Here is a 24,940-nt window from a genome sequence, read left to right as displayed (position 1 = left end):
CAGAGCGGTTTGAGTAAACGTTAGAACGACCAATGTTAGGAAGGCGGAGGGGATCCCCTTCCTAAGATGTCTTCAAGCAAACTAACCATCTGGGATGTTTTAATTTGGATTACTACACTGAGCAGAGGGTGGAATAGAGGACCTCGAAAGAGTCCTTTCGAATTTTAGAACTCCGAGATGGATATTTTTGTGGCATAGCAGGTCTTGCAAACCTGTTAAGAGATGCCAACCCAGAAAATGGGTCAATTCTGTCACCAGAGTTTTAAGTATCTTGGGAAAAGCAGCTAGGACTGACTAACCTGGGACAAATGTGGAAGTGTTCTTTCCTCCTACTATATATATATATATATATATATATATATATATATATATATATATATATATGTATATGTATATGTATATGTATATGTATATGTATATGTATATGTATATGTATATGTATATGTATATGTATATGTATATGTATATATATGTATATATATATAGATGTGTATATATATATGTGTGTGTATATATATATTTATTTGTTTTCTGAGGTTTTCGCCGGTGTTTGTATGTAGATCTTTGGTCATTCGGGTTTTTCCCCACGTAGAATTCTACGTGGGAAAAACCCCAAATGACCAAAGATATATATGCGTTCGGGAATCCCTCCGCAAAACAGAATGCTGCCCCCACCCCCCACCCCACCAACTCTTAATTATCCCATATTTCAGGTTACGCACAGAGAACAGAAGAAGTGTGTCTTAGCCAGATGGGGAACGGCTAAGAGAAAACAGCAGAAAACACAAATCTACACACTAAGTCGGCGTCTCTCAACTTCGATAAGTTTAAGGGTGGATGGACTTCAAGTCCCAGAATCCCCTCAGCTAGCACATTCTGGGAGTTGAAGCCCACCCATCTTAAAAAGTTCCCAGAGTTGAGAAACGCTGACTTCGCTGCATTTCCAGCTCTTCCTGCGTTGATCAAGAGAACGTGTCAGGGCCGGAAGGCGCCTTTGAGACCATCTAGTCCAACCCCTAGCCACACTCAGGAATCTTGACACCAGAACACTCCCAGCAGATGGCCACCTAGTCTCCGTTTAAACTTTCCAGCAAAGGATACGAAGCTTAAGCCTCTGGTGCTGGAGACCGACCCAGATTGGATCCTGGGACGCACAGATTCGCCTTCATCCTTGTAAATTTCTGACTGATTTTTGTCGAAAGAGCTGTAAGGTTTTAACTGGACATCTTGGTTTGTACAGCAGTGGCCAAAATTGTGGAAAAGTCCTTTTGGGAAAAGTGTACAGTAGAAATGCCACCTTTAGTTAAGTTTCCAACCGTTTTCCTTCTAATTTCTTTACAACTGCAGCCTTGTTTCACTTAATAATACTGTTTTACATCGCTTTTTGGACGAGCAGCCAACTCTTTGCACCATTACTTTAATTTTATTACGTTTTAAAGCTCACTAAATGAAAGAACACACACACACACACACACACACACACACACACACACACAACCAACCAAGTTGATGGCGATCACATCACACACTGACAAATGTCCTCCTCCTGGCTTCAGTACCTGGCATCAATAACTGGATCCTACTGTGATCTGATTGGCTCATTGGCAAAACAAGATGACACCCGTTTGGCTCTCTAAACGCTCCAGCTCATTGGCTACAGTCAGATGAAGGAAAACTACCTGAGATCAACCTGAGCAAGTTGTGCTTCCTTTTTTTCTGGTTATTTGGCTCTAACTTTTCACAGAATACAGATAATTGAACACACTTTGTTGCATTACATTCTTGAATAAATTATCTTTCCATTGATATATAATTTTAGGGTGCTACTCAAAAAGAAAAAAGCGGTGTCATTAGCCATCGAACCTCAAAAATACACTTTTCCCAAGAGGTTTCCACCATTTCCACCATTCCACCAAAAAGAGCCTTGGTGGAGCAGTGGGCTGATGCCTCCTTAAGTAACACCAGCTGCCTGCCATTAGTGCAGGTTCGAGTCCCACCAGGCTCAAGGTTGACTCAGCCTTCCATCCTTCCGAGGTAGGTAAAATGAGGACCCAGATTGTTGGGGGCAATTAAGCTGACTTTGTAATAATGCCGCTTGGGGTGTGTGTGAAAGCCCTAATAAGCAGGCATATACATAGAATGAAGGCTACTGCTAAGCTTGTAAAGCCGCCCTGAGTCTTCGGAGAAGGGCGGGATATAAATGTAATAAAAATAAAAAATAAAAATTTTGGCCACTACTGTACTTTTGAAGGACCAATGACTCCGGCATGGTTTTGCTTCGGAAGAGGACGGAAACTGAACAAACGTTGCTAAGTGAGGCAATCCTAGAGACAGTCCTCGGTTTACGACTGGGGCCAGAACTTCCGTGGCAAAGTAAGACCGTTGTTAAATGAGACACGCCCAGTTTTATGGCTCTTTTGGCCAGAGTCGTGAAGCGGATCCCTGCAGCTCTTTAAATGAATCCAGCTTCCCCCACTACTTGCTGGAAACTGGCTGGGAAGGTCCCAAGTGAGGATCCTGGGATCCTGGGATGCTGTAACCATTGTACATACAGGCGGTCCTCGACTTAACAACAGTTCATGTAGTGACCATTCAAGGTTACAACGGCACTGGGAAAAAGTGACTTATGACTGTTTTTCACCCTTATGACCGTTGCAGCATCCCCAGGGTTACATGATCAAAATTCAGATGCTTGGCAACTGACTCATATTTATGACGGTCGTGGCGTCCTGGGGTCACAAATGAGCTAACCTCATTTTAACCTCAATTTCGATGTTTTGCAAGACCGGATGTTTGGTGTATGGGGAAAGAGACACCTGGCTATCACAGGCAGAGGTGACAATTGCCAATCCCTTCAAACTTGAACTATCTAACTCAGCGTTTCTCAACCCGGACAACTTTAAGATGATTACATTCCGACTGTCAGGATTTCCCAGCCAACAAGCTGGGAATTGAAGTCCCCGTGTTTTAAAGTGGCCAGGGTTGAGAAACACCAATCCACCTGCTTGAATTAACCCATTTATCCATGTTCTGAAGTGGACAGGCGAGTCTGGCCAGGACCTTGGCAGAAATTTAGTCCAAATATATGGACATCTCCTTCCCCATTCTAGGTCTGAGAAGCCATTATGTTCTGGTCAAATTTGCACAGCACACTAGCTTATACTAGGTTGGTTTGTTTTCTGTTCGTTGTAGAAACCAAACAACAGCATTTGTCTTAACAGGTGGTGTGAATCAGAGAATCAATCCGATTGAACCACAAGATGGTTCACTTGCGTTCTCAAGGAGAGAAGCCAGGATTTGGGGTCTTCTTCTCCATGTCTGCCTGCCTGCCTGCCTGCCTGCCTATCTATCTATCTATCTATCTATCTATCTATCTATCTATCTATCTATCTATCTATCTATCTATCTATCCATCCATCCATTCTATCATATCTATCTATCATGTCAGTCTGTCTGTCTGTCTCTGTCTGTCTGTCTATCTATCATGTCTGTCTGTCTATCTCTCTGTCTATTTGCCTACCTATCTATCTATCCACCCATCCATCCAATCTATCATATCTATCTATCCGTCTATCTATCTATCCGTTTGTCTATCCATCCATCCATCTATCTATCTATCTATCTATCTATCTATCTATCTATCTATCTATCTATCATCTATTTTTATTTTATTTTTATTTATTTTAATTCCATTTATATCCCGCCCTTCTCCGAAGACTCAGGGCGGCTTACAAGCTTAGCAATAGCCTTCATTCTATGTATATGCCTGCTTATTAGGGCTTTCACACACACCCCAAGCGGCATTATTACAAAGTCAGCTTATTGCCCCCAACAATCTGGGTCCTCATTTTACCTACCTGGGAAGGATGGAAGGCTGAGTCAACCTTGAGCCTGGTGGGATGAGAACCTGCACTAATTGCAGGTTATCTATCTATCTATCTATCTATCTATCTATCTATCTATCTATCTATCTATCCATCCATCCATCTATCCATCCATCCATCCAATCTATCATATCTATCTATCATGTCAGTCTGTCTGTCTGTCTGTCTATCTCTGTCTATTTGCCTGCCTATCTAATTATCCATCCATCCATCCATCCATCCATCCATCCATCCAATCTATCATATCTATCTATCCGTCTGTCTATCCATCTACCTATCTATCCGTCTGTCTGTCTGTCTGTCTGTCTGTCTGTCTATCTATCTATCTATCTATCTATCTATCTATCTATCTATCATCTATCTATCTATCTATCATGTCTGTCTGTCTGTCTGTCTATCATCTATCTATCTATCTATCTATCTATCTATCTATCTATCTATCTATCTATCTATCCATCCATCCAATCTATCATATCTATCTATCATGTCAGTCTGTCTGTCTCTGTCTGTCTGTCTATCTGTCTGTCTATTTGCCTGCCTATCTATCTATCCATCCATCCATCCAATCTATCATATCTATCTATCTGTCTGTCTATCCATCTACCTATCTATCCGTCTGTCCATCCATCTATCTATCTATCTATCTATCTATCTATCTATCTATCTATCTATCTATCATCCATCTATCTATCTATCTATCTATCTATCTATCTATCTATCTATCTATGTCTGTCTATCTATCTATCTATCTATCTATCTATCTATCATCTATCTATCTATCTATCTATCTATCTATCTATCTATCTATCTATCTATCTATCTATCTATCCTTTGTCCTATGTTACCTACCTACCTGCATCTTAAGGGTAACAAATGTAGAGACTCCTATGTCACACTGCACATTTGAACAACTGCCCAGACGTTTCTCCAATAATATTCTTCTTAGTCCTGGAAAGTTTTTAGGGCTCTGTGGTTTTCCTCACACAAGCTTGACACAAAGTCCCATTTGAGTCAAATGGTGGCTTCATGGAAAGGCCTGTGGATTTCCTTGGCAGTAACAGGGAATTTGTTCACCTCAGCTTTACAGAACAGAGATGGAAAGGACCTTGGAGGTCTTCTAGTCCAACCCCTCTCCAAGCAGGAGACCCTTAGAGAATCACAGGATAACAGAGCTGGAAGGGACCTTGGAGGTCATCTAGTCCAACCCCCTTCCTCAAGCGGGAGGCCCTATGCCATTTCAGACCAAAGGCTGCCCAGTCTCTTTGCAAAAGCCTCCAGTGATGGAGCGCCCACCACTTCTGGAGGCCAGCCTTTCCACCGGTGGATTCTTCTCGCTCTCGTCTTGAGCTGTCTCGCTCAAAGACAGACTGACCCAAATCCCAGGGTTGGCCAGGACACAGCTGTCCTTCCAAAAGGCTACTTGATATGACAAGCTCTAGTGAAATATAAAAGCTTGCGCAATCTCTGAAATGACCTGCCTGGACGTTTCTACTTCCTGTTTCTTGACAGTTCACAAACGGGGAAGGCGCTTATGTGTTCCGCTTTGCATTAATTGCCTTTTTAAACGCACTGGGGGCTCTGCTAATGAAGCGCCGGCATAGACATAGAATGAAGGCTACTGCTAAGCTTGTAAGCCGCCCTGAGTCTTCGGAGAAGGGCGGGATATAAATGGAATTAAAATAAATAAAATAAATAAATCAATCTCTGAATCCAGCATATACAGACAGAGGCCAAAGGAAAGTCTCCCCATTCAAAGGCTTCTGCCCCCTTATGCAGTCATGCGATGCCACTGAACGGGAGGGCCCACCCCCCCCCCAAGTGGGCCAGGCCAACCTGGCGCTTTCTAGGCGAGCTGGAATTATAGTTCTGCGCCACTGGAAAAGTCAACAGCTGGCTGCGAATTCAAAAACAGCTGCAAAAGGGTGCTGGGGGTTTCTAGGAAAATGAAAAACTCCTAAACTCGCATTGGGGAAACATCCGGCGGTCCTTGACGACTCACAATCAGAACTGGGAGCAGGATTTCCATTGCTAACCAAGGGCCTCGGTTGAGTGAGTTGCACCCAATTTTGCGACCCTTCAGGGGAAATGGTTCTTAAGTGAATCACAGCAGTCGTTAAGTGAACCGTGTGGCCATTAAGTGAAACTGGCTTCCTTCACCGGTTTCATTTGTGGGAAGCCAGCTGGGCCCAGTCCCAAATGGCCATTCCCCACTTTGGGACAGTGCGACCGTTGTAAGTATACATGTGCCGGTTACCAAGCAACCCAAATTTTGATCACCTGACTAATGGGGATGCTGCGACGGTTGTAAATGCGAGGACCGGTCGCAAGTCACGTTTCCCGGCGTTGCTGTAACTTCAAATGGTCATTCAAGAAATGGTCGTTAAGGACCATGAGGACTACCTGTATCCATGTTGGTGGTCTCCATCTAGTCCAATCTGGTATTTTTCATGGGAAAACTAAATTTAACCTTTCAAGCATGGAGGAACAGACTTTACACTGTCTGAACCTCACAGGGGGTCTGTAAACTTTGGTGCCCCCCCTTAGCACGCTATGAGAACCCCGAACGTTTTGCTTACTTAGTAAATCTTGCTTTCTCCAATAAACACCTGGACTGGAGGATGGCTGCTGAAAACAGGATACTGGAGGTGGGATCTACTGGACAATCCTGGATGCTCTGCCCCAAATTGTTCAGCATTTCGGAAACCCACTTACTTCACTGCAGAAAATCTCAATAATTTCCCATGCATATTATTCTGCTGAGAAGAAGGACGCTCGGGAGAACGAAGATATCTTTTGAGTTCCGTTTATGAGCTCCTGGGAACTAAAGTCTTGAATCTTGGCCACATTTATTAGTAGCAAGAGGTGGTGTTGGTGTTTAACTACACGTCTTAAATTTTCTCACTTTGCCCCTTTGCTCACCGACCCTCCTGGGTCTGATCTTTTGAGGGAAGGTCTTCACAAGCTGACTCCAATTTTTTTCTTTCCCCCATGGCTGATTTTCCTTCCAAAACAGAAAAAGACTATCTTAGAAAAAGCTACGTTTGCACTAGGTATATTTCAAAACAGGAAGTGAAGAGCGAAGAGGAATGCCATGATCCCCTTAAAATGCTGTTCTCCTTATTCATTCTTTCGCTGTTTTTTTTTGTTTGTTTCATTTCCAAATCATAATCTGGGGTAGAAACATTGAGCTTCGGTGTTAGGTTTCCTTCCAGCACGCGCGTCTCTTCCGCCAGGACGAGGACTTCGTTCCCAAAGGATCTGTGCCGTCCTGCGCAAGATCCTACTGAGATCCCATCGTTGTCGGGTGGCGAAAGGCGAGGGTTACGGAATGATCCGGTTGGGAAGCTGATCCCAAGAGCCCTGCCACCCTTCCGATATTTGACAGATCAAAAAGTTTCAGCACACAAGACGCATGGATACACACACTCAAATTAACATTTGGGAACAGGTCTTAATGGCCCGTCTCCCCGGAGAAGCGTGCACACAACCACATCCTCCAGCAGTGGGCAGCGTCGAGCAGCTGTGGACCAAAATCTCAGCAATTCAATTCAATCATCATTTCTTTGTTTGTTTATATCAGGGGTCTTCAAACTCGGCCCTTTTATGACTCATGGACTTCAACTCCCAGAATTCCTCAGCCAGCATGCCTGGCTGAGGAATTCTGGGAGTTGAAGTCCATGAGTCATAAAAGGGCCGAGTTTGAAGACCTCTGGTTTATATGCTGAGACTGTGGGAGGGGCAGGGGATACTAACATCCCCCCCCCGTGTTTTCAAGTCTGCAACATCACAACTTTACTGAAACGGATGAGAAGTCAACAGTTGTCCTTAGAATCCCCTCCTCTCCCCCCCCCACTTTTGTCCCACTTTATCCCTGTAAGGGGGTTTGTCTGAACCATCAAGGCTTGTGCAGAACAGGGAAAGCTTTGGAAAAAAAAAATTTAAAAAAAAGAGGGAAAGAGACCGTGCATATATGTCTCATTGCAATTCCATGGGTTTTGTTTTGTGGGGTTACTTTTTTTTTTTTTGGCCGTGTGGGCAAAGCTATGAAAGGGGCACCCCCCCCCCGGTCGATGGGAGAGCTGAGCCTGCCGGGACACTTCAAGGGGTGTGGGGTGCGGGGTGGTGGGTGGGGGGGGTGTCCTTCTTCCCAATCAAAGCAATGAAGGAAGGGGAGGATGGAAGAGAAAAGGGGGCAGGGAGGGTTAAGGGTCCCATTAGTAATTAGTCAATTTGGCATGCAAAGGAGGTTAGAAGGCGGAGGGGTGGGGAGGGGTGAAAAGAGAAAATGACTGGGACAACTGGGAAGGGGGCTGGTTTCCATAGCAGGCAAGGGCTGGGTGGGATTCCTGCCCTGGGCAGAAAAGTTCGTCTTAGGTCGTGTGTGTGTGTGTGTGTGCGTGCGTGCGTGCGTGTGTCTGTCTGTCTGTCTGTCTGTCTTCAATCTTGGCAACTTTACGACTTGTGCACTTTGACTCCCACAATTCCTCAGCCGGCCTAGCTGAAGTCCCTAAGTTGCCAAGGTTGGAGACACCCCCCCCCCGTCTACGTCATCTCTAAGGTCCCTTCCAACCGTCGATTCTGCCTTGCCCCCCCCCCACCCATGCCTCGACTCCAGAGGAAGGAACAGGTGCTAACTTCCTCTCTCTAGACCAGGTATGGCTGGCATCGATTTTTTATTTTTATTTTTGGGTGAGCAGGAGCCAGTGGACGGGGACCAAATCAACTGACCGCTGGGGAGGGGGGGGCGCGAATGCCCCCACCGGCGGGGAAAGCCTTAAATTCACGAGTCCTAAGCCCATTCGAGCGGGCTGGAATCGGCCTGAGCTGCAAAGCCAGAACAAACAAACTAAGATTCCTAAGCTTAAAGCAAAGGCAGCTGCAACGGCTGTGTTGGAAGAAGGCAGCGCCCCCCCCCCCGTGTTTCTAGAAAGGAGAAAGGGAGTTTTAGGACAAGGGTTGTCTCTCTCCAAATGCCCTTATTGGAGACCCTATTGCAGGGGTGTCAAACTCAATTTCATTGAGGGCCGCATCAGCATTGCGGTTGCCCTCAAAAGGCTGGGTGGGTATGGCCAGGGTGGGCGTGGCCTACTGGGTGGGTGTGGCTAGAGTGCGTATGGCCTACTGGGTGGGCGTGGCCAGCTCTACATCATTCGCATCAAGGGTGCCTATGGGGGCCAGGGCAGGAGTGGGACAGATCTGGGGGTCTCTGGCAGGAGGAGGGTCTCTGGGCCAGGGCCAAGGCAGTGGGGGCCGTTCCCTCACTCTTTCCAGGGTGGCTTCGCGGGCCGCGTGAAACCACTTCGCGGGCCGGATCCGGCCCCCGGGCCTTGTGTTTGACACGTCTGCCCTAGAGACTGCTGGCCTGGAGTCTTAATTTCTCATTTTAATTTTGCCCACCAGGAAGCAATTCCCTGCCTGGGAATCAATGCTAGCCTTTTGGACCGAGCATGGAAACGGTCTATGTTTGATACAAGAAACGGAAGCGTGTCCCCGCTCTCGGCTTCGGGCCCGGCCATCCAGGCAAAAACACCCTTTCCAGGGATCAGGTCCAAACCGTTTCCATCTGGGAGGACCCCATATCCTTTGGGCTTCCCCCGGGGCTCGAAATTGAGCTAGTCCTCAGCTTATGGCCACAGTCAAGCCCAGAATTCCTGTTGCTAAGTGAGAAATGGGTTTAAGTGACTCTTGCCCCATTTTACTTGACTTTCCTTGCCGCCTATCCGTTAAGGGAATCCCTGCAGTGGTTAAATTAATTAAACCGGTCGTTAAGCGAATCTGCCTTCCCCTCCCCTCCCCCGTCGGGTTCGCTTGTCGGAAGGTTCGCAAAAGGGGATCGCGCGACCCCGGGGAGGCGGCAACCGTCGTAAATCGGAACCGGCTGTCCAGCAGCATCCCAATGGGTAAAAAAAAAAATCACACGACTAGGGAGATGTTGCGATGGTCGTAAGCCGAGAAAAACGGTCGTGAGTCGCTTTTCTCGGTGCCGCTGTAAGTTCAAACGGTCACTAGGTGAACTGTTCTAAGTTGAGGACTTCCTGTATGCCCTTTCGTCTGCTTTGATCGTGTTTCACAAGCCACTAAACCCCCCCCCCCCATTGGAGAGCCGTTTATGCAGGTCCCCCGTTTGCCCTCTGAAAGGGAGTGAAGCAGGAAGAGGAAGAGGAAGAGGAAGTGGAAGAGGAAGAGGAGGTCCGAGTTAAAAAAAAAAAAGCACTGGGGCAGTCTCCTCAGACAAACTTAAAAAGTTCAGACACAGAAATGGCAGTTAGTAGGAACAATCAACACAGTCTTTAATTAGTATACTATTAGTACAACAGGAGTTAATTACCAGCTAGCATTCATTATGTCTCTCCATTCATTATTTAATTAATTGTCAGAAAGAGAGAGAGAGAGAGAGAGAGAGAGAAGAAGAAGAAGAAGAAGAAAGAAGAAGAGGTTGGCAGAGAGAGAAATCGGATGGAAACAGAAGCCGTGCAGGGCGGAGGGGGGGGAGGCGAGGAGAAAGGTTCCCCCCATGCGTGTTAGCTGGGATGAAGGGCACTCACGATGGGGAGGGGAGGGGAGGGGAGGGGTGGGACATGGAGAGGAGTTGCCGGCGTGCAAGAGGGATGAGACAGAATGGAGAAGGGCAGGTCGAGGTGTGCCAGCGAGCAAGGATGGCGGAGATGATGGCGCTTCTTAAAACAAATTTCTAATGGGAGCACCGGGCCTTCCCACGTTTCGTGGGAAGGTGGAGGAACGGCCTTCCACGCTGAACAAAATTCAGTTCCACAGCCCCCATCCCCCTTTCCCCAGCCAGACAAATACTCAAAGGGAGCACGCACACTCACACACACACACACACACACACACACTCATATACACACACACACAGAGCTTGGCACCCCAGACAACATGGGGACTCCAGAGAAAGCCACACACTCAGAGCAAGACAACTCCGGCAGTCCTGGGGAAAAGATAACACACTCAGAATCCAGCTGCCCCTAAGACAGGCTGGGACCTGTTAAAAGTCGCCATCCAGACCCAAAAGTGTACGGCACCCACAAACGTTTCTGCCTCAAGCGCAACGGCGCCGTGCGGAAACCCCGGACGTTCCTAAAGGCCTGCCGACTCTGGAGAAGGGGGCCGGGTTTTTTTTTTTGTAAAACCTTGCGTCCTTCCAAGGCCCCTCAAAGGACACAGAGAGGACCCCTCTTTTGCCTAACATGCAAGGCAGGAGATAAAGGAAAAGACGTGTGGGGGGGGGGGTTGTCCTGAAATTGGAGCCAGGGCAAAAACTGACCCCCATTTGGGGAGAAGGGCGAGGTTTTGCTCGCCCTCCATTTCCAAACGGTCGGCCTCCGTCAACCCTGGATCAAAAAGCGGGTCGTCTCCCGAGAAAACCGGACACGGCGCGCTTTCCCCTCCCGTCTACCTTGGAGAGAAGAGAGCTTGGAGGTCATCTAGTCCAACCCTTTGCTCTCGGCAAAGAGACCTCTACTACGGTTTCTGATCAATGGCTGCCCGGCCTCTTCTTAAAAGCCTCCAGCGATGGGGCACCCACAATTCCTGAAGGCAATTTGTTCCCCTGATTCCGCCCGACCTCCGCTCCTTCCGACGCGATCTGAAGACCTATTTATTTGAACAAGCCGGCCTGGCCTGATGGGGGATGCGTTGGGGTTTTTTATTGTGGTTTTTTTTTTTTTACATTATTATTTATTGTTTTAGCTTGGGCTCTGTATTTAATTCTTTTTTTAACTTTTGTACCTTGTATTTTACCGTATTTTCCGGCGTATAAGACGACTGGGCATATAAGACGACCCCCCCCCCAACTTTTGAGATGATTTTCATGGGTTAAAAAGTCATCTTATATGCCGGAAAATACGGTATATGTGCCCTGTTCACCGCCCTGAGTCCTTCGGGAGAAGGGCAGTATACAAATATAATAAACTATAAACTAAACTATTCACTGTTCTCACTGTTAAAGACATTTTCTCTCCTTGGTGCTAGGTTACTTCTCTCCTTGCTTAAGTTCCCAGCCGTTGTTTCTTACCTACGGGTGGTAAATAAGTTGAGCCCCTCATCCCTATGGCAGCCCTTCAAGTATTATTGGGAGAGTGCTAACATGCCCCCCCTCCCCAGTCCTTCTTTTCTCTAGACCAGACATACCCAATTCCTGCAACCGTTCATCCTACGTTTTCGCCTCTAGGCTCCTCATCATCTTTCTTGCTCTTCTCTGCACTCTTTCCAAGGTCTAAACATCTTTTTTTGTGTGTATTGGGGTGACCAAAACTGGAGGCAGTATTTTAAGGGTGGTCTGACCTCTGTGTCCAGCTTTCCTCTGTGTCCAGCTGGGAATGATGGAAACTGACCCAGAGTTTCCCTTTATACCTCCGTTCTCCCTTTTGCACACACTTACAGTGGTCCTTACAGACCCTAACCCTCCTCTTCTTAACCTGGATCAAAATCAGGTTGTCTCCAAGACAGGATATTGTGCGTTTCCCCTCCCATCTTCCCCAACAAATCTGGAAGATGCAAAGATTTGGGGAAACTGACTTCCTTAGAAGGAGGTGGGACCTCCTCGTTCAACACGTTTAACCGGGGGGGGGGGGTTACTGAATTCATCCGTTCCCCAGATTGGCCAATTATCCCTGGAATCACAAACGGAATTTGCACAACACCCCTAAAGCACACACACAAAAAAGGGAATGACGGATGACATAAAAGTTGTGTGAAGGCAGCTGCTGAGTTTTGTGCCTCTGGGTCTTGCGCCTTAAGGTTAGGTGCCAGGAAAGCCTTGCACCTGGAATTTAAGGGTCTGGGGAGGGCGGGTCTCCAGGTGAAAGAGCGAGGTCACTGGGAGAAGATATTCTTGCTTGAAACCTGAGAGTTCTTGACAGTTGGGTAGGTTAAAAAGGGATAGAATCTAGACTAGCCCATTCTCATTCATGACAACTTGGGTGAACGCTATGTCTCGGAATTCCATGACCAATTACGCTGGTTCCCCATGCTGGCTGGGGAATTCTGGAAGTCCACATCTTAAAGTTGCTAGGGATGAGAAACACTGGTCCTTGTCTAATATTCCCCATTTCCTACATTTGTTAGCAATTCCCGATTTCCCAGGCTTCAGCCATTTCTCTGACTATTTTTATCCCGGCTCGGCCAACAATCTTAGTAGTTCATGGCAATGGGAGGCTACCAATGAGTTTGGGTCTCCTCGTCTAACTGCGCACAATCTGGTTGTGAAATGATTGAAACCTGGGAAACGGGCCCCTAGTCCAGGGCTAGGCAACCTTGGCTCTTTTATGACTCGTGGACTTCAACTCCCAGAATTCAGGAATTCTGGGAGTTGAAGTCCTCAGAGTCATAAACGAGCCAAGGTTGCCTAGCCCTGTCCTAGTCAGATTAGGAGTGCTGATTGATCACCAGCTTATCAAATACTTAGGAGCTGAGGACGGGGCAGCACAAGGAAAACAACAACTAACAACTTAATAGCCGGCCATCAACATACTAATTAACAACTAAAAGCCACACACAGCCAGGCACCATATAAATTCCAGCCAGTGAACACATTTTGGAGAAAGAGAAGTTCCTTGAGGACAGGGTCCAGCTTGCAAGAATAAACCTTTGGTCCGCGTGACCAACTCAGATTGGATCCTAAAACATTACCCCAGGACATATATTTGCCCATTCGCGGGATAAAAATATTTAAAATAATGTTTTAAATTAATTTTTTAAAAAACCCTTCTCGTTCTTTTCCCTCTGACGCCAAAATTAAAATGAAACCTTGGCTGCTAACATCCAAGTCCCCTTTGGTTTTCAAGGCCAACATTATCCATTCATCTCTCTGTCTGTCCATCTGTCTGTTTGTCTGGCTATCGGATTGCTTGCACTTAGTTTAGAATACCATAGAATAGAATAGAGCTGGAAGGGACCTTGGAGGTCTTCTAGTCCAGCCCGCTGTGCTCTTGGATACATCAAAACTGACCTGCCCAAATGCTGATGTTTGGTTTAAGGACGACGGTTGATTCATGGGAAAGACACACCCAAATTCCGCCATCAAAATTCTTCAGATTCACCTAGTTCCTTTTCAAAGTTCACACCAAATTGCCAACCTAGGGCTCCTTAAACTCAGGGTTTGCATTCACACAACACGCTGAATTTGTTTCATTATAACCTGAACTAGGTTTCGTTTAAAACTTAGCACGTTGCATGAAACTTACCTCTTTTGGGGTAGACTTTTGTTTCAATGCACTGTGCCCGTCAAGAAAACCGGCTAACTCTAAACCCAGGTTAAGGGGGTGTTGTCTGAATCCAGGAAGTCCCTTTCAGAAAGTTGAGGCAATTGAGGAGGAGGTACGTTTTGACAACTCGGAGTACTGATCAAGATTAAATACAGGTGGTCCTCGACTTACGATTTCAATTGAGCCTCCAATTTCTGCTACTAAGGGAGATGTTTGTTGAGTGAATTTCGCCCCCCCTTTTACAACTTTCCTTGCCCCAGCCGTTAAGTGAATCGCCGCAGTTGTTAAATTAGTAACGCCGTTGTTAAGTGAATCTGGCTTCCCCGTTGATTTTGCTGGTCAGAAGATCACAAAAGGGGATCAGGTGACCCCGTCATAACTATGAACCAATTGTCAAGCATCCGAATGTAAATCACACCCGCAGGGGGATGCTACAGTGGACATTAGTGTGAAAAATAGTCATAGGTCCCTTTTTTCGATGCCGTTGTAACTTCCAACGGCCACTAAATAACGGCCACTTTTGATAAAAGAGATCCAGTCCAACATGTGTGGACCTTCGGTCCTTCCGCCATGACCTGAAGACCTGGTTATTTCAACAAGCAGGTCTGGGCTGATGAAGGTTTAAATTAGGTTTTTATTGGGTTAAATCAGGGGTCTTCAAACTTGGCCCTTTTATGACTTGTGGACTTCAACTCCCAGAATTCTTCAGCTAGCATGCCTGCCTGAGGAATTCTGGGAGTTGAAGTCCACAAGTCATAAAAGGGCCAAGTTTGAAGACCCCTGGGTTAAATTGTCATGTATTTATCATATTTATTCTCTACTTCTTTTTTAATTTTTGTACTTTAATGTTTCTTAATTTTTTATTCTTGTGAGCCGCCCTGAGTCCTGGCTTAGGGAGAAGGGCGGCATATAAATTTAATAAATCAAATCAATCAATCAATTCCAACCAATGCGGCCTCGCCTGTCCCTCCACGTTCTCACATGCAAGCACCCGATTCATTTATGCTCTGTTTCCAATGATGCTCACTGGTTCCTCAAGGCCAGGGGTGTCAAACTCAATTTCATGGAGGGCTGCATCAGCAGTACGGTTGCCCTCAGGGGGCCGGGTGGGTGGGTATGGCCAGGGTGGGCGTGGCCTACTGGGTGGGTGTGGCTAGAGTGCGTAAGGCCTACTGGGTGGGCGTGGCCAGCTCCACATGGTTCGCATCAAGGGTGCCTATGGGGGGCTGGGCAGGAGTGGGACAGACCTGAGGGTCTCTGGCAGGAGGAGGGTCTCTGGGCCAGGGCCAAGGCAGTGGGGGCCGTTCCCTCACTGTTTCCAGGATGGCTTCGCGGGCCGCATGAAACCACTTTGCGGGCCGGATCTGGCCCCCGGGCCTTGTGTTTGACATGTCTGTTCAAGGCCATTTGCACCGAGGCTTCCCTCCATCCTCCAGAGGCCTAGAATCAAGATCACAGGAAGTATTAGTACCGCTTTATAACACCCTAGTAAGGGCACACCTGGAATACTGCAGCCAATTTTGGTCACCTTACTACAAAAAAGAGGTTGAGATCTTGTAAAAAGTGCAGAGAAGAGCAACTTAAGGTGATCCAAGGCCTGGAGACTAAAACGTACCAAGAACGGCTGCGGGACTTGGGTTTGGCTAGTCTAAAGAAAAGAAGAAATAGGGGAGACGTGATAGCAGCGTTCCGGTATTTGAGGGGCTGCCCCAAAGAAGAGGGGGTCAAACTATTCTCCAAGGCACCAGAGGGCAGGAAAAGGACCAATGGTTGGAAACTGATCAAAGAAATCAAACTTCCTGACAGTGAGGACAATTAGCCAGTGGAACAGCTTGCCACCAGAAATCGTGGGCGCTCCATCACTGGAGGTTTTTAAGAAGGGGCTAGACAGTCCCTTGTCTGAAATGGTATAGGTTCTCCTGCTTGAGCAGGGGGCTGGACTAGAAGACCTTCAGGGTCCCTTCCAGCTTCTCTTCTCTTCAATTCAATTCTCTTCTCTTCCTTTTTTTCTTTTCTTTTCTTTTCTATTATATTCATTATTCTACTCTATTTCTTTTTTCTATTCTATTCCTCTATTCTATTCTATTCTATTCTATTCTATTCTATTCTATTCTATTCTATTCTATTCTATTCTATTCTATTCTATTCTATTCTATTCTATTCTATTCTATTCTATTCTATTCTATTCTATTCTATTCTATTCTATTCTCGTTCCAAAGGCCCCTAGGCTTTAGTACATGTGGAAACTTTTAACTTTTGGGAATATTCCTTCCCCCCCCCGCTCCCAAAATTGTCTTCCCTACAATTCGCCAGTTTTCGGTGAGGGCAACGGAAGCTGCCTTTATTCCTAGCCCAACAAGGAAAGTCGTTCTGCCCATTTCTAACTGGAGTACAGGCAGTCCTGGACTTAGAAGAGTTCATTTAGTGACCGTTCAAAGTTACAACGGCACTGAGGGGGGGAAAAAGCCACTTATGACCATTTTTCACGCTTAGAACCGTCGCAGCCTCCCCGTGGTCACCTGATTGAACTTCGGCTGGTTGGCAACTGGCTCGTATTTATGACGGTCCCGGTGTGTGTGTGTGTGTGTGACATATGATCCCCTTTTGCGACCTTCTAACGAGTGATCGGCTTAACAAGTAGGGCAAGGAAGGTCGTAAAATGGAGCAAAAAAACTGTCTCGCTTAGCAACCGAAATTTTGGGCTCCACTGCGGTCGTAAGGCGAGGACCACCTGCAGGATTTTTTTTTTTTGTGAAAAGGCCCAGCCGTTCTGGGCTGTCCACGTTTGGCTTGAAGGGTGACCAGCACTTCTGTCCTGGAACATCCCCACCGAAATAATCAGTGTTTCCCCCCCCCCCCGCCCCGCATCCTAAAACTATTCCTGGAGCCACCGGGGTGCAGAGATTAACGAGGGAAGAAGCAATTAGTTAGCGATTCAATTAGCAACTGAAGGGGATTCCATTTAGTGGAGAGGCCCTTTCAGCAGGGAGGACACAGAGGGAGGGCTGCCAGTCAGAGCACATGAAACTGGGCCACTGGGAGAAACTTCAATATGAGCCAGCCGTGTGCTGCAGCGGCCAAAAAAGCCAACACAGTGCTAGGCTGCATTAACAGAGGGACAGAATCAAGATCAAGTGAAGTACTTATACCACTTTACAAGGTCTTGGTAAGGCCACACCTGGAATACTGCATCCAGTTTTGGTCACCACGATGTAAAAAAGATGTCGAGACTCTAGAAAGGGTACAGAGAAGAGCAACAAAGACGATTAGGGGGCTGGAGGCTAAAACATATAGGGAATGGTTGCTGGAATTGGGTATGTGTAGTTTAACGAAGAGAAGAGTGAGGGGTGACATGATAGCAGTGTTCCAATATCTCAGGGGCTGCCCCAAAGAAGAGGGAGTCAAGCTATTCTCCAAAGCACCTGAAAGCAGGACAAGAAGGAACGGATGGAAACTAATCCAGGAGAAAAGCAACCTGGAACTAAGGAGAAACTTCCTGACAGTGAGAACAACTAACCAGTGGAACAACCTGCCTCCAGAAGCTGTGAATGCTCCAACACTGGAAGTTTTTAAGAAGAGACTGGACAGCCATTTGCCTGAAATGGTATAAGGTTTCCTGCCTGAGCAGGGGGTTGGACTAGATGACCTCCAAGGTCCCTTCCAACTTTATATTATTATTATTATTATTATTATTATTATTATTATTATTATTATTATTATTATTATTATTATTATTATTATTATTTGGGCCCGGCGTAAGGCACGTTGCAATGCCGGTTTTACTTCCCTGCCAGAAACCCGCGTCTCGGCTTGCCGTGCTTCGCTGCGCATCGAAAGCCACCTTCCCGCATCCGGGGCTCTGCTGACGACGTCGGAGTACAAATTCCATCCAACGTCCAACGAGCCAGCACAGGCAAGGAAAGTCTGGCTGGGGAGGATGGGATTCATCCTCCAGCGCTTCTGGGCAACCCTGCGAGGTGGGAATGTCCGACGTAAAAGCCCTTGTTGGATTCAAAGGTTACTAAAGAAAGAGCGTCACTGATTGGTCCCCTCGAAGCACCGGGGCGTTAAGTAACAGGGGCAGAGTTGGAAGGGACCTTGGAGGTCATCGAGTCCAACCCCATGCTCTCGCCAGAGACCCATACGGTTTCTGATCAATGGCTGTCCGGCTTCTTCTTAAATGCTTCCAGTGATGGGGCACCCACAATTCCTGAAGGCAATTTGTTCCACTGATTCACCGTTCTCACTGTTAGGCATTTTCTTCTTAGTTCCAGGTTGCTTCTCTCCTTGGTTAGTTTCCATCTGTTGCTTCTTACCTTCAGGTGCTTTGGTAAATAAATTGGGCCCCTCTTCCCTATAGCAGCCCTTCAAGTATTATTGGGAGACTGCTATGGTGTCACCCCGGGATCTTCTCTAGACTAGCCCTCCCCAATTCGTATGTTTTAGGCAATAAATGACAATAAATGTCATCTATCTATCTATCCTTTCATCTATCATCTACTATCTATCTATCATCTACTATTTGTCTGTCTTCTATCCATCCATCCATCCATCCATCCATCCATCTATCCATGCATCCATCTATCATCTATCTATCTATCTATCTATCATCTGTCTATCCATTCATCTATTCATCTATCATCTACCACCTATCTATCTAATCTATCATCCATTCATCCATCTATCTATCCTCCATCCATCTATCATCTATCATCTATCATCTACCATCTACCATCCATCCATCCATCCGTCCGTCCGTCCATCCGTCCGTCCGTCCATCCATCCATCCATCCATCCATCCATCCATCCATCCATCTATCTATCTATCTATCTATCTATCTATCTATCTATCTATCTATCTATCTATCTATCTATCCTTCCATCCATTTATCATCAACCACCTATCTATCTTTCTTTCATCTATCATCTATCTATCTATCTATCTATCTATCTATCTATCTATCTATCATCATCTATCTATCTATCTATCTATCTCTTCTGTCCATCTATCATCAACCATCTATCTATCTATCCATCTATCTATCTATCTATCTATCTATCTATCTATCTATCTATCTATCTTCCATCCATCCATCCATCCATCCATCCATCTATCCATCCATCCATCCATCTATCTATCTATCCATCTATCTATCTATCTATCTATCATTGACTTTTTTGAAAACGCAGATCATAGCTGCATTCCCACACTCAATATTAGTGGCAGGCTGAGAACAATTTTTCCTCCCTCCCAATTCTCCTTCAGTTTGCTCGAGAAGCCGCTTTTCTATTTTCTTTACAAGAGCATAGTTCGCTCGCAGAAAACCATGATATGCTGCTGAATCTCCTCTCTTTTTCTTTTTTTTAATAAGACTTTATTAAGTTTCAACCGAAGATAAAATGCAAGGCAACAGAAACGAAAAGCTCTCTCCGCACCACGGTGGACTTAATGGGGCTGTCACGTTACCCTCTCTGCTAAGGAGAACTCCTATTTCTGGGACAATATTTCCTATCTTGGAATTTCTTGAAGGAGTCACCACGAATCTCACCAATGGCTCTCAGAGATTTTTAAAACCGGTCCTTTCCACCCGTGTCCACCTGCATTTTCCACATGGGGCAAGTTGCGCACCTAAATTGCAAAAGCAAACCCGTTTCGACCGGCTTTTAATGGATTTCATGGGATCCCTGGAACAAATCTGCCAGGAGGAGTGGCTAAATACGCCCACATTACTGGATCCAAGAAAAGGAACTGGATCCGTTCAGAGACTAATCTCTCAGGGCTCTCCACCCTTTGGTTTTCCTCCATCGCCTGAGATTTCTTGCGACCGAAATCTTCTCTAATTAATACAGTGTTTCTCAGACTTGGCAATCGGAAGATGGCGGGCCTTCAACTCCCAGAATTCCCCAGCCAGCATAGAATTCGGGGGGGGGGCTGAAGTCCACCCACCTTCAAGTTGCCCATTCTGAGAAATACCGGTGCGTTTTCCCCCCCCCCGAGAGTCTGTTTGCATTTTTCCCTTCGGCACATTTTGCACGCGTTCCTTTCATCAGGAAGCTACGCTGTGAAATTTGGGAAAGGGGCCAATTTGAAAGAGGCAGATCTTTGAGCGAGATGCCACATCACAAAGAAAAGATCATCGAGCGTCGTATTGACAATATTGTGTGCCTCATCAGCAAGTCCAGAAAAAAAACCACAAAAAAACTGGTGATCTTTCTGCACCGGGACAGCCCTTATTTGCTGACAAAACAATTTCAAGTTGGCAACTTCCATGTGTCCAGACACAAAAAGCCACAAGACCACAGCCTTGTTGCCCACGAGGCCCAAAGGCAGCGGTGTGGTTCAGGGGTCACCAAGGAAGGTCACACGATCCCAGCTGGCATCTGATTGCCACCACCCGTCAACCCTTTGAGGACACGCAATGGGGGTGCCCGAGATTCCAGGAGTTCCACTTTACAGGAAGTCCTCAACTTACGACCACAGTTGAGCCCAACATTTCTATCGCTAAGCGAAACACTGGTTAGCTCAGTTTTGGCCCCACTTTACGACCTTCCTGGCCGCGGTTTTTTAAGCGAATCGTTGCAGTTGTTAAGTTAGTGACAAGGTTGTTAAATGAAACTGGCTTCCCCATGGACTTTGCTTGCCCAGAAAGGGGAATCACGTGATCCTGGGACGCTGTCCCCGTTGTGTGATCATGGGAAGGCTGCAACAGTTGTAAGTGTGAGAAATGGTCATAAGTCATTTTTTTCAGGGCTGTTGTAACTTTGGGCAGCTTCTAAATGAACGGTTGTTAAGTCGAGGACTGTCTGTATTGTTGTAGGGTACGGACAACAGAAACTTGGGAAGCCTCTCCAAGTCCCAGCAGATACTAAACAACATCAAGGCGGGATTATCTTGAGTTTCTTTCTCACGCCCCCTTCACTTCACTCTCGACTGCACAAAGCTGTACAGCTTTTTCACGCCTTCCCCAAGTCAAGTGTGTGTAATAAATTCTTTCGCACACTTCAAGCCGCCCTGCCTCAAGGATGGGCCAGCCCCACCGAGATCCTGGACTGCCGGCCAGTGTGTGAAACGAGAAGCCGAATGAGACCAATTCCGGACCAAGCTAGCTTTCCACGTTTGGATTCTCCTTCCCAAACCCGCAACGGGTCTACGCCGGAAATGCCGAAACACCAGTCTTAGCGCCCGGAGAGCTATGCCGGCACGGTTCCTCTCCAATCGCTTGCTCACGTTTTGGAAAACAGGCACACTCACACACGCCCAGGTGGGTCCCATCCGTGCCTGTCCCCCTTGGCCCAGAGGCGCTGAATCAAGTGCTCCCCTTGGAAATGGCAAAAGAGGTGAAGCCGGCAAAGGGGGTGGGGGTCATGCGAGGCCGAGAGAAGGGAGGGGGTCTTGGAAGAATAAGGGAGAAGGAAGGGGAGGCCTGAGGGGAGGAAGGGGATGCGACGTACACCACACCACAGAGTGTTAGTTTCAGCCCCAGAGAGATGCCGAGAAAATAAAACTTGGCTACGGAAGCAGCCCAGCCTTGCACGCTCCCAGCAGGCCATGCAAATCGGGCGGCCGGCAGCTGGTCCCCAAGGGCCATGATGGGGCAGCCAGGTTCCCGGGACAAGCCACCGGTCCCACCAACCGGGGGGGGCACGGAGGCGAGTCCTTCTTCTAAGCCCCTCCCCCCCAGGTCCCCCAAAATAAAGAGGAATGGGAGCAGGGAAGCTCAGAGGGGCCCCCCCTCCTCATTCTGCAAATTGGAGCACTATCACAAGACACTTTTGCAGGAGGGGGGGAACGTCCCTGCCCTCCCCCCCCACTCCCGGCCACAAGCCGCCAGCATTTACTGAAAATTGGGACGGTGGGGGTGTTTTTTTTTCTGCCCCCCCTTCCCCTCTCGGTCCGCCTGGCTGCCACTTGGGGGCTTCCCTGGGGGGCAGCTGGGGGCACCCAGCGTAGGTGCAACAGCGCACAGAAGTTGCTTGATGGGATGGCGTTTTCCATGGATTTTTGGGGGGGGAGGGGGGGAGGGGGAGGGGAGAAGGAAAAAAAAATCCAAACCATAAAATGAAATTTTTTTCCACCACCACCCTCCTAAATAATTGTGGGCTCTTCTGATTTTGCAAGGGCGGCTGGATAAAAATCAAATCAGATTGGGTGTGTATGTGTGTGCGTGTGTGCGAGCGCTGTGTAGTTTTAGATTGTTGCCACATCGGTGGGGCAGGAAAGTGGCCGAAAGTGTGGGGGCTGTAGTAGCAGATCTGGGTTCGAGTACCTGCCTTACTCACTGAAACTCCTGGCCGACTTGGGGGCAAAGCTCCGTTTCCTAGCCGTTCTACCTCACAGGGTTGGGGTTTTTTTTGTCGTGAGGATAAATGGGCGGTGGACGAGGGAGCGCAAGCTGGATCTCTTGAAATCAATCGGTAATCGCATTAGCCCATCCGGGCTGATAAGTGTGCTGCTCCGGGAGCCGAAGACCACCATGTTCTGCTGCCGAGACGTAGCCTTTGGGGGGCTACAGCGGGGGCAGTGGCCGTGGGTGATGGGAATTGCAGTCCAACAATATCCGGGAAGTCTCAGGTGTCCCGAGACTCCTTCGCTTTTCAGCAACTCCCGTTTCCAATTTCGGCTGCAAACTCAAGCGGTTGCCATCTGGATACGTTGGAGAACAATGTCCATCAGCTGCTACTGGCATGGGAATTGTAGTCAAGAGGGTGGCTGGTCGAGTGGGGCTGGGTTGAAGCCCATGTCGCCACTGGAGCTCTCTCTAAGGAGGAGTTGCATTGAAACTTCCCTGCCTTGGGTTATTTCTCCCCTTTCCTTTGCCCCAGGAAGAAATGGATTTTTATTTTTTTTATTTTTGGCGGGACGGACGGACATTGAAAGCCATTTTATTTTCCTAAATGCTGGAAGGATCCATTTTCAAGTCTCTGGAGACTCTCAAATCATCCGGGTCACGGTTGTCCCTAAAGTGCTTTTTCCAAAAGGCCGCTGGACTTCCTTCGTGTTTCCCCCCCCCCCTTGAAAACGTTTCGCTTCTCATCCAAGAAGCTTCCTCGGTTCTTCAGACGCTGAAGATGAACTGAAGAAGCTTTTGGGATGAGAAGCGAAACATTTTCAAGGTGGGGGGGGAACCCAAGATAGTCCAACAGCCTTTTATAAAAATAAAAAAGCGACTTGGGAATCCTTTTCCAAGCTCACAAAGGTTAGGAAGGAAACGCTTTGGATTTGTTCCCTGAAAAGCAGCCGGCGGTGCCAAATGGCACTTTTGGGGGGGAGGAAATCCCGGTTGTTCCCTTTTTTCTGGGAATCCCGTGGCCGCTGCAGAGGGCAGACACGCCATTCCAGGAAAGAGGCACCGACCTCTGCTCTTAAGAACTTCAGCCAGGTGCTGTGTCTGAAACGCCACTTAAAGCACGACCGGAGCTGGAACTTCCTATTGCTAAGCAATGCCGTCGTAAAGCAAAGCGTGTCCAATTTCATTACCTTTTCGATGCGGTCATTAAATGCACCACACAATCCTTAAGTGAAGGTCTCCAAGGGGGGGTGGGGGTGTTGCAATTGTCATAAATGCATGCCAAGTCGCCGGGCACCTGAATTTTGATCACGCGACTGCAGGGAGGCTGCTGCGATGGCCCATAAGCGCAAGGACTGGCGCAAGTCTTTTTTTGGGGGGGGGCCGCGTCATAACTTGGAACAGTCGCTAAAAGAATAGCTGAGGACCGCCTGCAATTGAATCCAAAGCATTCAGCAGCTTGATTAAATACCGGATTCACTGCTGATTTTATTATTTCACGGACTGGGTTTTCTGTCTTATTATCATGCGATTTAAAGCCTTCAGTTGCTTTATATTTTGCATTTTAAAAAAAGTTTTTTTAAAAAATGGTAGCTCACGCAGGGAAAGCGTCTGTGGGCCAGTTATTCCATCCATAACACGAACGAAAATTAATAATTGTTGACTGCAGGCTGTTAGGTCCGGCTCTTTCAATTATAGGCAATTCTTGGTACCAAAACAGAGTTTTCACCTATTACCGCTGCACAGCTTTTATTGGAGTTTTTGTTATTATCTTGTTTGCTGCTTTTTTAAACTCGTCAATTTCAGCCCACAGTTGTTTTCCACATAGTGTTTCTTTATAAAGATTGATTTGCTATCCAGAAAACAGGAAATGTGAAAGGATTTTTTATATTATTTGTTCTTTTATATACATTTAGTTGTGTCCAACTCTGGGCGACTTTACAGCCAAGTGGTTATATTATATTATATTATTATATTATATTATATTATATTATATTATATTATATTATATTATATTATATTATATTAATTATATTATATTATATTATATTATTATATTATATTATATTATTATATTATTACATTATTATATTATATTATATTATATTATATTAATTATATTATATTATATTATTATATATATTATATTATAATATTATATTATATTATAATATTATATTATATTATAATATTATATTATATTATATTATTATATTATTATATTATTATATTATATTATATTATATTATTATATTATTATATTATATTATATTATATTAATTATATTATATTATATTATATTATATTATATTATAATATTATATTATATTATATTATATTATATTATATTATATTATATTATATTATATTATAATATTATATTATATTATTATATTATATTATATTATATTATATTATATTATATTATATTATATTATATTATATTATTATATTATTATATTATTATATTATATTATATTATTATATTATATTACCCTACACTACACTACATTATATTACATTATATTATAATTTATATTTATTT

General features: G+C 46.0%; 1 protein-coding gene across 1 annotated transcript in view; it reads right to left on the bottom strand.

The window, feature by feature from the left end:
- The window catches only part of NRXN2 (neurexin 2), a 224,839-nt gene that overhangs the window by 196,053 nt on the left and 3,846 nt on the right, over positions 1-24,940 (bottom strand).

The sequence above is a fragment of the Vipera ursinii genome (assembly GCF_947247035.1).
Source record: "Vipera ursinii genome assembly, chromosome: 15".
Taxonomy (NCBI): domain Eukaryota; kingdom Metazoa; phylum Chordata; class Lepidosauria; order Squamata; family Viperidae; genus Vipera; species Vipera ursinii.
Note: the sequence above shows the minus strand (reverse complement) of the source record. Positions and strands in the feature narration are given on the sequence as shown.